This window comes from Ornithorhynchus anatinus, chromosome 6 (assembly GCF_004115215.2).
Source record: "Ornithorhynchus anatinus isolate Pmale09 chromosome 6, mOrnAna1.pri.v4, whole genome shotgun sequence".
In the NCBI taxonomy this organism is placed as follows: Eukaryota; Metazoa; Chordata; class Mammalia; order Monotremata; family Ornithorhynchidae; genus Ornithorhynchus; species Ornithorhynchus anatinus.
This window is the reverse complement of record NC_041733.1, coordinates 40,852,854-40,865,644: the sequence shown is the minus strand read 5'-3', so window position 1 is coordinate 40,865,644 and position 12,791 is coordinate 40,852,854. Positions and strand designations below refer to the sequence as shown.

The 12,791-nt window shown below is 41.3% G+C and overlaps 1 long non-coding RNA gene across 1 annotated transcript; it reads right to left on the bottom strand.

Moving 5' to 3' along the window:
* Positions 1-2,438: 2,438 nt before the first annotated feature.
* On the bottom strand, positions 2,439-12,224 carry LOC114812919. Its single transcript, XR_003760536.2, has 3 exons — positions 12,168-12,224; positions 11,962-11,993; positions 2,439-2,515 (listed from the first exon to the last, which is right to left on the bottom strand). It is a non-coding gene; the product is annotated as an uncharacterized LOC114812919 (long non-coding RNA).
* Positions 12,225-12,791: the final 567 nt, after the last annotated feature.

The following is a 12,791-nucleotide window of genomic DNA, read 5'->3' as shown; positions in this document are numbered from 1 at the left end:
CCTACTGTATCTGAAGGCAAACATTCTCCCTGACTTCAAAGCCATGTTGAAGGCATATTTCCACCAAGAGTCCTTCCCAGAGGAAGCCCCACTTTTGTCATCTCCCTCACCCTCTGCGTCACCCTGAATTGCTCACTTTACTCTCTCCCACTCCCAAACTCATCTACCTATCTGGAATTCTACTTACTTGTATAGATGTCTATATTCCCACCTCTAGACTGTGAGTTCTTTGTGGGCAGCGAATGTCACTGTTCTTTGTAATACAGTGCATTACCAAGCACTTGGTACAGTGCTCTGCACACATTAAGCGTTCAATAAATATAACTGGCTGAATGAAATACTACAATTGTTATTATCAGTTTTTCATTATTATTATTATCATAAATAATGAGGTATAAGAAAAGATGGTATGAAAAGGTACCCAGTTTGTTCCTTGGTCCTCCATCAGGCTAGAAAACCTAAACCCTGGGCTGAGCTGCTGCTTGTATTTTTCATGTCCTGGTTCATTTTAAACACAGAATATTCAAATATTTGTTTTAGAAGAAATAAAGTATGATACCTACACCTAATTTTTCTTTGCATTCTTCAGCTTTCTGAATATCCTTATCCCATTGCTTAAATATTGTCAGAAAGTGCTGGGAATAGTCTTTTTGGAGCATATTCCTGAAAAGGCAAAATAACTAGAGGCCATCATCCTCCATGGCAAATAGACATTCCTGACAGAAAATGTAAAATTATCAGTACACCCAGTTCTCCTCCAACACCCATTTCGATTAAATAGTATGAACAGACGATTATTGAAGACTGAAGAATTGGGAATGTTCTTTGTGTGTCTTGGGAGTGTGGAGTTGTAGAAAGATCATGGGACAAGTAGTTAGGAGACCTAGGGTCTAGTTGCAGCTGTGTCTCTGACTTGCTGGGTGACAGTGAGCAAATCATTAAACTTTCCAGACCTCAGTCTTCTTATCTATTCAAGGTAGATTGGATGGATTGTGAGCCTCATGCAGTACAGGTGCAGTTTTTCATCTGCCAATCTTCTATCAACCATGGAACCTAATTCATAGTGAGTACTTGATAAATGCCACAATAAAAATAGAGTAATAATATGATTCAAAAGCTGAAACCCATAGAGGCTGTGCGTGTGAAGAAATGGTTCTGTATATGTCTATATTGGGCTGGTGGGAGGGCTGAGGAGGTGGAGGGGGGCTGGGAGGCACTGATCAAAGCATGAGTATCATAATGTTATTTTTTTTCCACAGAATGAGGTTCCTGTAACATGAGACCACAGCTAAGATCAATCAGTAAATCAATCATTTTTAATGAGCACTTACTCTGAGCAGAGCATGGTACTAAGCGCTTGGGAGAGTACAAAGTAACATCCTTTCATTCAATCATATTTATTGAACGTTTACTGTATGCAGAACACGGTACTAAGCTCTTGGAAAGTAAAATTCGAGAATGGACAGCAACAATGCCTAACCAACAACGGGCTCACAGTTTGGAAGGGGGAGTTAGTAGGCCTGGTCCCTGCTCACAAGGAGCTTAAAGCGTAGTGGGAAAGTCAGACATTAATGTAAATCAATAAATAAGCTACAGATAGTTTCAAATATGCTAACGTGTGATAGGAGATCTGACTGTACTACTGAAAGAGGACTATCAAGCCAGCCCAAAAACTTAGAAAAGAAACTCTGATCATTTCTGTGATTCACTGTCCTTACTCGCGATATTGATATTTTGGTATATGACAAAATTAAACATCCATTGCCAGTGTATAAAGCAGGGATGGCAATCATTCTGGTTAGTGAGCTATTCAGTGAATAGCTTGTTTGGACTTGTTTGGACTGCACACAGTAAAGAATGAGGAAGGAGGAAAAACTTTCAGAGACAGGAAATTGCCGTACCTCCACCCACAGCAGCTTGGATTCCATTCCAGCCCCGGTGCAGTAAGCAAGCTCAACAGTTCTGACAGTTTCTGGCTAAACTTGCAGCAGGCTTGAAGTCAGTTCAGAACTGTGGGGTAAGTCCGGTTGTTTTTCCCCTCAATAAATGAACTGACTGATGGGTGAGTGCATCACTTGGGGTTGGAATGTTGGAATGAGCCTCTAGGGTTTATTTGACCAGCCCCATCATAAATTCTGACCACTGGACTTCAGCTTCTGTTGCTATTAAAATATCAGTTCTGCGGATCTGGACACACTCAAGAGGCGGTGTTGCTAATTACTTCATTGACTTCCAGTGAGAATCGGGCTGAGAATATTTTGCATAGAAGTGAAAACACACACACTCACACACACACATACATCCCTCTGGAATATTTGTCGGCACGAAAACGAAGTAGAAAACAGGATAAAACACAAAATAAATCTACCAAATAGAGACATCCCTTAGAAGTCTTACCTCTGCTCTTCCTCAGTTTGCCAAATCTGATCAGGTTTCTTGGTAGTCACTTGGAGTAAAGCTTTAGTGTCCACTTGCAGTCTTTTTCTCTTTGCACAAACAATCTTGCTAATATCAGCTACAGTGAAACAGTTATTAATACCTTATGTAGTGGAGGAATTTTGTTACATTCTATTACATGGAGGTTACGACAGACATTAAAAATGAATCAACAATATTAGCATAGAGTAAAAAATGGGCAATGGCTCGATTAATTCTACAAAGAATGAACTTGCCGCATGTGGAAAGTGTTTTCAGAGGAAAGATTGTTTTCAGATGGATTGGAAATTCCTTTAACTTCAAATAAACCTTTTCTAAAATTGGGAGCAATCTCTCATTTGTGATTTCCACTTCTCCCACCCTCTTCGACATTGTCCTTGCACTTGCATTTACTCCCTTTTAGTCACCCCTCCCTCAGCCCCTCAGCCTTTTATGTACATATCAGGAATTCATTTATTGAACGATACTGATGTCTGACTCCTCCTTTACACTGTGAGTTATTTATGGACAGAGGACGTTTCTATCAACTTTATCCTACTGTTATATTGAACTTTCCCAAGCACTTAGTTCAATGCTGTGCACACAGTAAGGCCTCAATTAGTATGATTGACTGATTGATCAAGTGATTGGTTGTCAGAAAAACAAGTTAGGTGTGGTTCCAGACCAATGTGGAACTCAAAATCTCACTTGGATCTAAATTGATGAGGTGTATTTGGGACAAAAATCACCTAATGAAATATCTGACCACAGCTTAAGGTAAAGAAGAAGTAATCAGTCACCAATCAATCAGTCTCTCAGTGGTATTTATTGAGGGCTTACTCTGTGCAGAGCATTGTATCAAGTGTTTACGAGAGTATTATTGATCCAAATTAGCAGGCAAGTTCACTACCTGCAGTGAGCTTTCAGTCTAGAGAGGTAAGCAGATTTATTCATTCATATAAAGTAATCATTTATTTTTATATATTTATCCATGTCAATTTATATTATGTAGTCTCTAAAAGTATACATATAAATTAAATTTATTTACATAGTTTATTTATTTGCTTATAGAATTATATTAGTAATCTATATCATTTAAAGGACTTTAAGTGCTTTAAGTGCTGTGGGATTGACGGTAGGGTGCATATCAAATGCCCAAAGGTAAGAGGTTACTGATTAGGGACGGAGGCAAAGAAATACCCAGTCACCCAGCCTTCCCATTGTTGTGAGACACTAATCCACCCCACTACCTAAAGAGGGAACGGATTGCAGGAAGACATAGTTGACTATGAAATCAAATCCTATATTCAGGAAACACCCTTCTAGATACTCCGTTAATAAGGAACCTGAATGGCAAGCAGGAGGCTACATTAAGGAAAGTATATGAAGAAATTGATTGGTTTCCCATCAGTAAGGGAGTAAGACAGGACATAACGTCTCACCTTATCTATTCATCCTTTAAACCAAATACCTAATGAGAAAAGCAGGATTGGATGAAGAAGAATGGGGAGTAAAAATTGGAGGAAGGAAGATAAGCAACCTTCATTATGCTGATGATGCAACCCCAGTAGCAAAAGGTGAAGAAGATTTGAAGGGTCTATCATGAAAAGTTACAGAACAGAGCAAAAAGATGGGCTTCTATTTGAATATAATGAAAACAAAGATCATGACAACTGAAAGTTTTAACACATTTATGGTGAACGGAGAGGAGGTTGAAATAGTTGAGAATTTATCTCTCCTGGGATCAATAATCAATAATCAAGGACGTAGTAGCCAGGAAATACACCAAAGGTTGTTAGGAAGACTTGCTATGAAGAGACTGGAAGAAATCACGAAATGTGCTGATGTAACTACTGCCACAGAATTTCAAATGTCACCTCTATGGTATTTCCAGGGACAATGAATGGATTAGAAAGCTGGACAGTGAAAAAAAGGATAGAAAGAATATCGATTCTTTTAAAATGTGCTGTTGGAGAAGGGTTCCGTGAATATCACTGACTGCCCTAAAGAGAAACAAATGGCTTTTAGAACAAACTAAAACCAAATGGTCTTTGGAAAGCCAAATGACTTGACGGAGATGAGAATATTTTAGACACATAAATAAAAGGACTAAATCTCTGGAGAAGACACTAATGCTATGAAAAGTCTAGGGAAAACATGGAAGAGAAAGGCCAATAGCTAGATGGGTAGGGACCATAACAATGATAATGGAAGAACCATTAGGAAAGGTGAAGATTATAGCAGAGAACAGGAGGTTCTGGAGAAAGTATATCCATGAATGAATTAGAAAGGGCAGCAATTAATCATAATAATCATAACAATCATAATGATAATAACCCTTCTAGACACCCGTGCAGCCCCACCCCCAGACACCACTTAACCTTATGAATTCAGAAAAGAGAATTGATGAAATCATATCTGTCTTTCATGATTTGGCCGGAATTCAATTCATACCCTAAATACACTCAGCTTAAATCTGGATTTCTCAGCTCAACTGCTTCCACTGAAAAAGGCTAATTTCTCTTCTATGTATTTGTAAATACCAATATTTTAATTTCAGAGGGTGCAGAAAACAGAAAGTTGTCATTTTTGTATTTTTAAAAGAGTATTTGTTAAGTGTTCATGATGTGATAGGAACCTTACTATGCGCTGAGTTAAGTAGTTTGGTCCCTTTCCCTGTCCCACATGGGATTCACAGGCTTAAACCCCATTTTTACAGATGAGGTAGCTCAGACTCAGAGACAGGAAGGACCTTGCCCAAGGTCACCCAGGGGACGAGTGGCAGACCTGGAATTAGAACTCAGATTCTTCTGATTCCCAGGCCCCTGCTCTATCCACTAGAGCACACCACATCTCTGCTACACCACAATGCTTATCATTTTTGCTTTTCTTAATTCAGGAGCCATTTCAACTTTCCTTTTAAATATTTCATTACCATGCTCTAGTTTACTCTAAATTCTTCCTTGCTCCCTACTTTTCCACATCCTTTTTGTTTTTCACAAACTGTCAGACACAGGGAGAACACTCATAATTATGGTCTCTTGCTCACCAAATAAGTTTTAGAATCTTCCTAGTTTAGACAACCTTTGAGAAAAATTGTTAGACGAATCCCTATACCTCTGGGCCCGGAAAGAGCATGGGCCTGGGAGTCAGAGGACATGGGTTCTAATCCCAGTTTCATTATATGTCTGCTGTGCAACTTTGGGCAAATCACTTAACTTATCTCTGCCTCAAGTTTCTTTTCTGCAAAGTGGACATTCAGATTCTGAGCCCCATGTGGGCCAGGAACTGTGCCCTACACGGTAAGTGCTTGACAAATACCACAAATTATTATCATCATCTTCACTTTCATTATCACTATTATTATCACTATTATTCCCGTGTCACTACCCTCCCCAGCTCCCTTCCTCCTCTTCCTCCCCCCTGATCCCCAAGGGGGAAGCAGGAGCAGATGCATAGTTTTGCCCATGTCTGACTATGCGGTAATCCACTATTTCTTCCTCAATCCCTCAAACCTGGTGGAATGAATTCAAATGATTTATGGCGTGCACCAATCTGGTGAATTTAGACTGTGACAGTTGGTATTTATTTATTAATTTGATTTAGTTGACATGAAATTCTGCCTGAGGGGAAATTGGCCAGCACTTGCTCTGCTGATGGCTTGGGAGACACGTTAAGGAATAAATATCTTAGAGATAAAAAAGACCATCATGAGTTGACTTAATACCTGCCTATACATAACTCTGAGTACAGATTTCCAATGCTGACCCATCTGTAATCCCCATCTCCTTGATCACATCAACCAATTAGCCACCCTTGGAATTTACATATGCATTTGCATTCATTTATTCTACTTTGGGCTAGATTTTTTATCAGTCATTCAAGCAACGGTATTAATTGAGCCCCTACTATGTACAGAACCCTGTACTAAGGAGTTGGGAGAGTACAAACTGCAACACAATTAACAGACATGATATCTGCCCATAATGAGCTCATATTCGAGAGAGGAGGACAGACACTGATATGAATAAGTAAGCCATCTATAATGCAAAATTTAAAGACAGGTTCATAAGTGCATGGGGTTGGTGGGGGGAGGAGCGGGGGTGGGGGGGCGGGGAGGGAGTTGTGGGAGCCAGAGTGTGGAGATTATCATTTCCACTATGCCCTGACTCTTACCCCAGTGGTATAAACTTAAAGCTGAGTTTGCACTCTTTCAGGTCAGCAATAACTTTGTTCGCTTCTAATCCTCCTCGGCTTCCCAACTGCCTCTGACTCTGCTTTCTAGTCCTCATTTCTTGAAACACTCTGAGGTTTCAGTTTTGCTTACCTGAGACTAATATGGCTAGCTACCTACCTTGCAATTACTTCTGGGTTTCATTTTCTGGTTCATATTCTGCCTCACCGTTTAACCATTGGCACCTCTCAAGATCCTGTTCTGCTTCTATACCTGTTTCTTCTCACAGAGCTGATCTACGTGGCTTCAGGATATTACCTCCGTGTGAACAACTTACAGATCCGAGTACAACTAGGCAGAGGGTTTGGGAAAAGAGGAGAGTGAAAGCTGGGAAATAGAAGTGGATAAAGAGAGAAAGTAGGTGGAGACCATCAAAACCAAAAGGCCTTTGGTTTGACACCTTGGGAGATGGACAATCATGGTAGGGTAGTGGGGAGGAGTTAGAACCCTGTGTGCTGAGTGACGTTTCCAGAGGGCGATCTGCACAGCAGCTTGGACTACAGTCTGGAAAGGGAGAGAGGCTGCAGGCAGGAAGGAGAGCGAAGAGACTGATATAGGAGTCTTATTATGAAATAAGGAATGTTTGAACCAGGCTTTTGGCTGATCGAGTAGACAGGAAGGATTTAAGCAGTTAGTTGGATGCGAGAGGAGGAAGTCAATGGAAGTGAGGGACAAACCCCAAGAGTGCAGAGATTACCTAATGGGAGGATGGTGGTGGTCATAAAGGAGATGGGAGAGTTGGGTGAAAAGGAAGATTCAATAGTATTTATTGAGCGCTTACTATGTGCAGAGCACTGTACAGAGAGGAAGATGTAGAGAGAAGATTAGAAGTTCAGTCTGAGTTGCCCTTAGGGTAACTCAAGTGGAGATATCCTGAACACAGGAGAAATATATGAGATTGGTGAGAGGGCAGGAGTGGAGAGAGAAAAATAGAGAGAGACTTGGGAGTCCTCTGCCCAGAGGTGACTGCTGAATGACTGTGAGTGATGAGCTCCCCACAAGAGATTAGCTGTAAAGGGAAAAGCCTAGGGGACCAAGCACCTAGTTTCTAATTTTATTTTGAATTCTCAAGTAAATATCCCCTACATGACAGTCACCCAGGAATTACTAATGTTAATGAATATCTAATGCCATTGTCACCTGTATGGTAGATTGGCTACCAAGGTATAGATATTTGAGTAACTGGTAGTGGTAGTAGTACCAAGCTACTTACAATACAGTGTTCCGCATAGTGAATAGTCAGTAAATATCACTGGTGGATCCATTTGTCCGTGGGCTGTTCCACCACCCGCAGCCTGGGGCCTCCTGCTTTCCCTCCCAAGCACCTGTGCACTGTGAACAGTGACTGCTCAGCAACTGTCAATGATGAACTATCAAGTGTTACTAGCTCTTCTGAACGATCAAGTGTTACTAGCTTTTCCCCTGAGATCTATGGGTAATCTCTCTTGCTGGGCCCAGCACCTTATTCATTGTGCTTCTCTTTACTTATATTAGCTCATTAATACCTTACCTACAAACTAATTATAATTATTCAACCACAGTTAATACCCTGTCGAGTTGGACAGAATTGCTCATACACTAATCATTCCATCAAATAGCATGAGGCAGATCTGCGGAAGAGGTTGCCCAGTTCTTGAAACCACACTTTAGAAAGTTGTTCTCCTGTGATTTTCCAAATCCTTTGAACTACAGAGGAAAAGCTTCTGGAATTTTACTCCATGGTGAAGGAAGCCATAGCAAGCTAATCCCCTTTTGTCCCATAATTCCTCTGGACAGTAGCTCCCTGTGGGCAGGGAACAAGTCTATCAACTCTCCTGTATTATAATCTCCCAGGAGCTTGGTTCAGTGCTCTGCACAGTGAGCATAAATACCACTGAATGATTGACTGATTGATTGATCCATAGTGTTCAGTTTTACTGCTTGTGTTTTGACTAAATGTCAGTACCTGGGGAGGGTGGTGGTGAGGGGTTAACTTTCTAAAGTGGGAAAAGTAAATCAATCAACCAGTCAAACAATCAATATCAATCAATCAACAGCCCTGTGTGCACAGCGCTGTACTAAGTGCTTGGGAGAATGCAATATGAGGGAGTTGGTAGGCACATTCCCTGCCCACATGGAGCTTATTATTTAGCCGTGGAGGCAGGCATTAAGATAAATTAATTACGGGTACTGATATAAATGCTATGGAGTTGACGGTGCAAATCCAAGTGCAGGAGCAACCCAGAAGGGAGTGGGAGCCTAATTAAGGAAGGCCTCTTGGAGGAGATGTGCCTTTAATATGCTTTTCAAGGTGGGGAGAGGCATCATTTGTCAGATACAAAGAAAGAGGGCGTTCCAGGCCAGAGACAGAAAGTGTACGAGGGGTCGGCGGTGAGAGATAAGATCAAGGTACACGGAGTAGGTTGGCAGTAAAGGAGCGAAGTGTGCAGACTGGGTCGTCATAGGTAAGCAAGGAGGTAAGGTAGGAGGGGACAAGATTGAGTGCTTTAAAGCTGATGATGGTAAGAAGGTTCTGTTCAGGGCAGAGATGGACAGGCCATGCCTGGAACTTTTTGAGGAGTAGAGATATGTGGAATGATCATTCCTGAGGAAGAATGATCTGGCCAACAGAGGCAAGTAAAGACTGAAGTGGGGAGAGGCAGGAGGCAGGGAGGTCAACAATTACTGACTGCTGCAATGATCAAGGCAGGAGAGGGTAAGTACTTTGGTGAACATTATTTCAGTGTGGATGGAGAGGAAAGGGAAGAGTTTAGTGATGCTGTGAAAGGCATTTGGTCACAGAATTGCCTCATCCCAATACTTAGGAGGAAATTAAAGATTAAATGAGGCACTAAATAATATGCAGGAGAAGGAGAAGGAAGGGTGAAAGTGGGTTTCAAAACAGGTGGAGAAGTTATTCCATTAAGACTGAGAACTGAGAACAGGACAGTGCGGTGAGGAAGGAAGGGGCATTAAGGTATTGTGTGCATATTGAAGGCAATCCTTGAGAGAATTCAGTAGAGGAGAAGTCTGTCTTAAATTAGCTGCTAACTTTCTCTTCCTTCTCTCCTCCTCTTCTTTCTTTCGTTCTATTGTCCCTTTTATTGGGAAACTTCATTCTCTCCTACCATAATCCCTCCCTACTTTTTGGGTCACACAATCTATTCAAAATAACGAGGCAGTTATGCAAGGAGATAAGTAATAATGGGTAAGGAGTAAATAGAGGAATGGGTTGTGGATTAGGTTGGCAGACTGAAGTGTGTGTAGGGCTAATTAGAGGAAGTTTTCTGGCTAAGAACATAGAAACCTACTCGATGGGGAAGATAGCAATATTGGTACCCAGAGTTAAATTCTCAGATTTACTCTTCTCTCCCAAGGTGAACTGGGCTCCCCACCATCTCAAGGTCAAAAGCTATCCCGTCACTGCCCGAGCCAACAAAGTGGAACTTGGAAGCGATGGCGGGGCACTGCCCCTGCAACCATAACGGCTAGTTTGACAGGCCAGGCTAGGACTATGGAAAGTGTCCCTCACCCCCGTGTCAATCAAATAAGTTTCAGAAGAATGTGGAGGGCAGAGATTGGACAGGCCGAGGCCGCAAGCTGGGAAAGCCAGGAAGCCCAGGCAATAAATAGCTATGTCCTCTGACCATCAGGGTAGCAGGTCGAGAATTTGGCAAATGGCTGCACATCATCAAAGTGCGGATCATGGGATCCCCGCCTCGCCCACACCAAGTGAGGAGCCGTGAGATGGCTAACTGCCTGGTGAACGGTCATGTATTCCTCATGAGTGGGAAGAGTTCATGGATGGGAGCTAGGTGTTTTGTCACATGCAAGTAGCGCAAATGCATATTCCTTCGAACAGGGAATCTCCAATATAACTAAATAATTGCATTTCTTTTGAAATAGAAGTTCAATTCTTCACCTCCAAATAATTAAATAATAATATCCTTCTCGAAAGAGAAGTTCTATGTGAGGAATAAATTTTGTATACATTCAGCTTTTGATTCCAGCTTCTTTGTCTTGCCAAACCAATTAGCATAACCATCGCCAGGTGACAGGTGACATCAACCTAGGTCTCGGGTGATAACTGGAGAGATTCTAATGAGGGCTGAAAGGAAGCTCAATGGGAGTTTCTCTGCCTATTAGATCTCTGAAACTGGTGTTTTTTTCTTGTCTTCCTGCTCCCTTAACATTCCTGCCCCTTTTCACCACCTGTGCTAAGAAATAAAAGTTAATGCCAATCGAGTGACAGGCATCTTCTCAAGGAAGAAAAAAGTACCACTTTACTTCAAGGTGTCCTTCTAGAGCCATTTAACCACCTGTCTGATGGAATAGAACTTCCCTGCCTAGTTACCACTGCTGAGGCAGGATGAGAGATGAGTATTGTTGGGAGGGAAGTGACACTGTTTTTTGTTGCTGTCTTTTCGGTTTTTTATGCTATTTGTTAAGTGCTTATTGTATGCGAGGCCCTGTGCTCAGCCCTGGGGTGGATACAAGCAAATCTGGTTGGACAGTTCCTGCCTCTCAAGTGGCTCACAGTCGTAGTCCTCACAGTTACAGTTGAGGTAACTGAGACACAGCGAAGTTAGACAACCTGACCTAGGACACACAGCAGACAAGTCGAAGAGCTGGGATGAGAAAACCCAGATCCTTCTGTCTCCCACGCCAGGACCCTATCCACTAAAATACTAGGTCATATCTCTTCTCTCCTCTCGCCAGAAACACTTAGGGTGTGGGCATGTTCCTGAAGTTTTAAGTGGGCATTTGAGTCCCATTTCTTGTAGGCACCAACTTCCCATCTTGAGTACAGGGGAATAGCTTTATCCCTAACTCTATTTACTGGGAATGTGAAGCTGAGAGTTCAGGCCCAAATGTGTGGAAGAAAACAACAAAGACCTCATTGCCACAGCTGGAAATTCATGGGTGCAAGTGCCCCCATTTGGCCCCAAGGTGTTGACACCTATTGTCTCTGTAACACGTTGCTCTGCATATTCAAAGTAGTGCTTCTCTCAGTAATCATCTACTGGGGACTTTGCTGCCATGACAATTATTAAGCTATTTGGACCACTCTTTAACCTATAACTGGTCCTATAACTCAGCCATTGTGGTTATAAGAATGATAGCCTTTCTCTTCTTTGGTATATCACCAGATTCAGGGTGACTGGCACTGCAAACAGTTCAGCATCAATTAAAAAGCTCTATAAATTTATATTCCAAGTTAGGCACTTTCTATTCTGAGGTTACCTATTTCAGATTTTATTGAATGCACACAGCTTACCCAAAAGCCATTTTAAAAAGCAAAACAAAAGAAAATGTAAGAGTTGAAAACATACCTTTAAATCTTTCCAGGATACTTTGGACATCCCTGTTAAAAGAATCATGTATCCAAAGTGGTAAATATTTAGAAATAAAAGAGCCACACTGCCACATCTTGGAAGGAATATACCATGCAAGTGTTCTACACTATTTTACTATCTGCCAAAGTGGATATTATTGCTTATTGCTTAACTGGAAGCACAAACTTGTTGAACCACATTACCCCATATCTTCCTCATCTGTTTCAAGAGAATTCCTTAAAGGCCTTTTCATCCCTCGCTTTTTAGATCTGGAAATCTCTCCTACAGAAAGAACGCAAAGTAATTTGATGATTTTCACTGTCAGCTCATCTATCTCTTGAAACAGCTGAAAAGCTGTCAAGGGGAAGCAAATATAGTTGCCTAGAGGTTTTATAGTATTTTAAGAGGGAGTAGGACTGTTAACATGAAACATTAATTCTAAGTAGCATTTCTTAAGGGTCTTGTCTTCTCAAGAGGATCCTTAAAATTTTCAGTCTTTTTATTACATTTTTCTTTCCTGGGTGGAGCCAGCAGAATGCTCTGGTTTTTTTTGTGGTTTTTTTTTGGCTAAACAGCAATGCTACCCTAAATGTCAAGTTCCAAAAATTACTTTGAAAACTACTTTTCTTTCAGGATCTTGGTGCAAGAATTTCACTGGTTTGTTGTTTTTTGTTTGTTTTTTTTTTTTTTTGGTAGCTGGCCCTTCAATCTTAATAATATTACAAGTTGAAGAAATTCAAGACACTTAATGCTAGCAAAAACTCACTTATCTTGTGAAGTGCACTATTCATGGCTTCCATCACACTCTATCCTGCCCTCAAACTCTG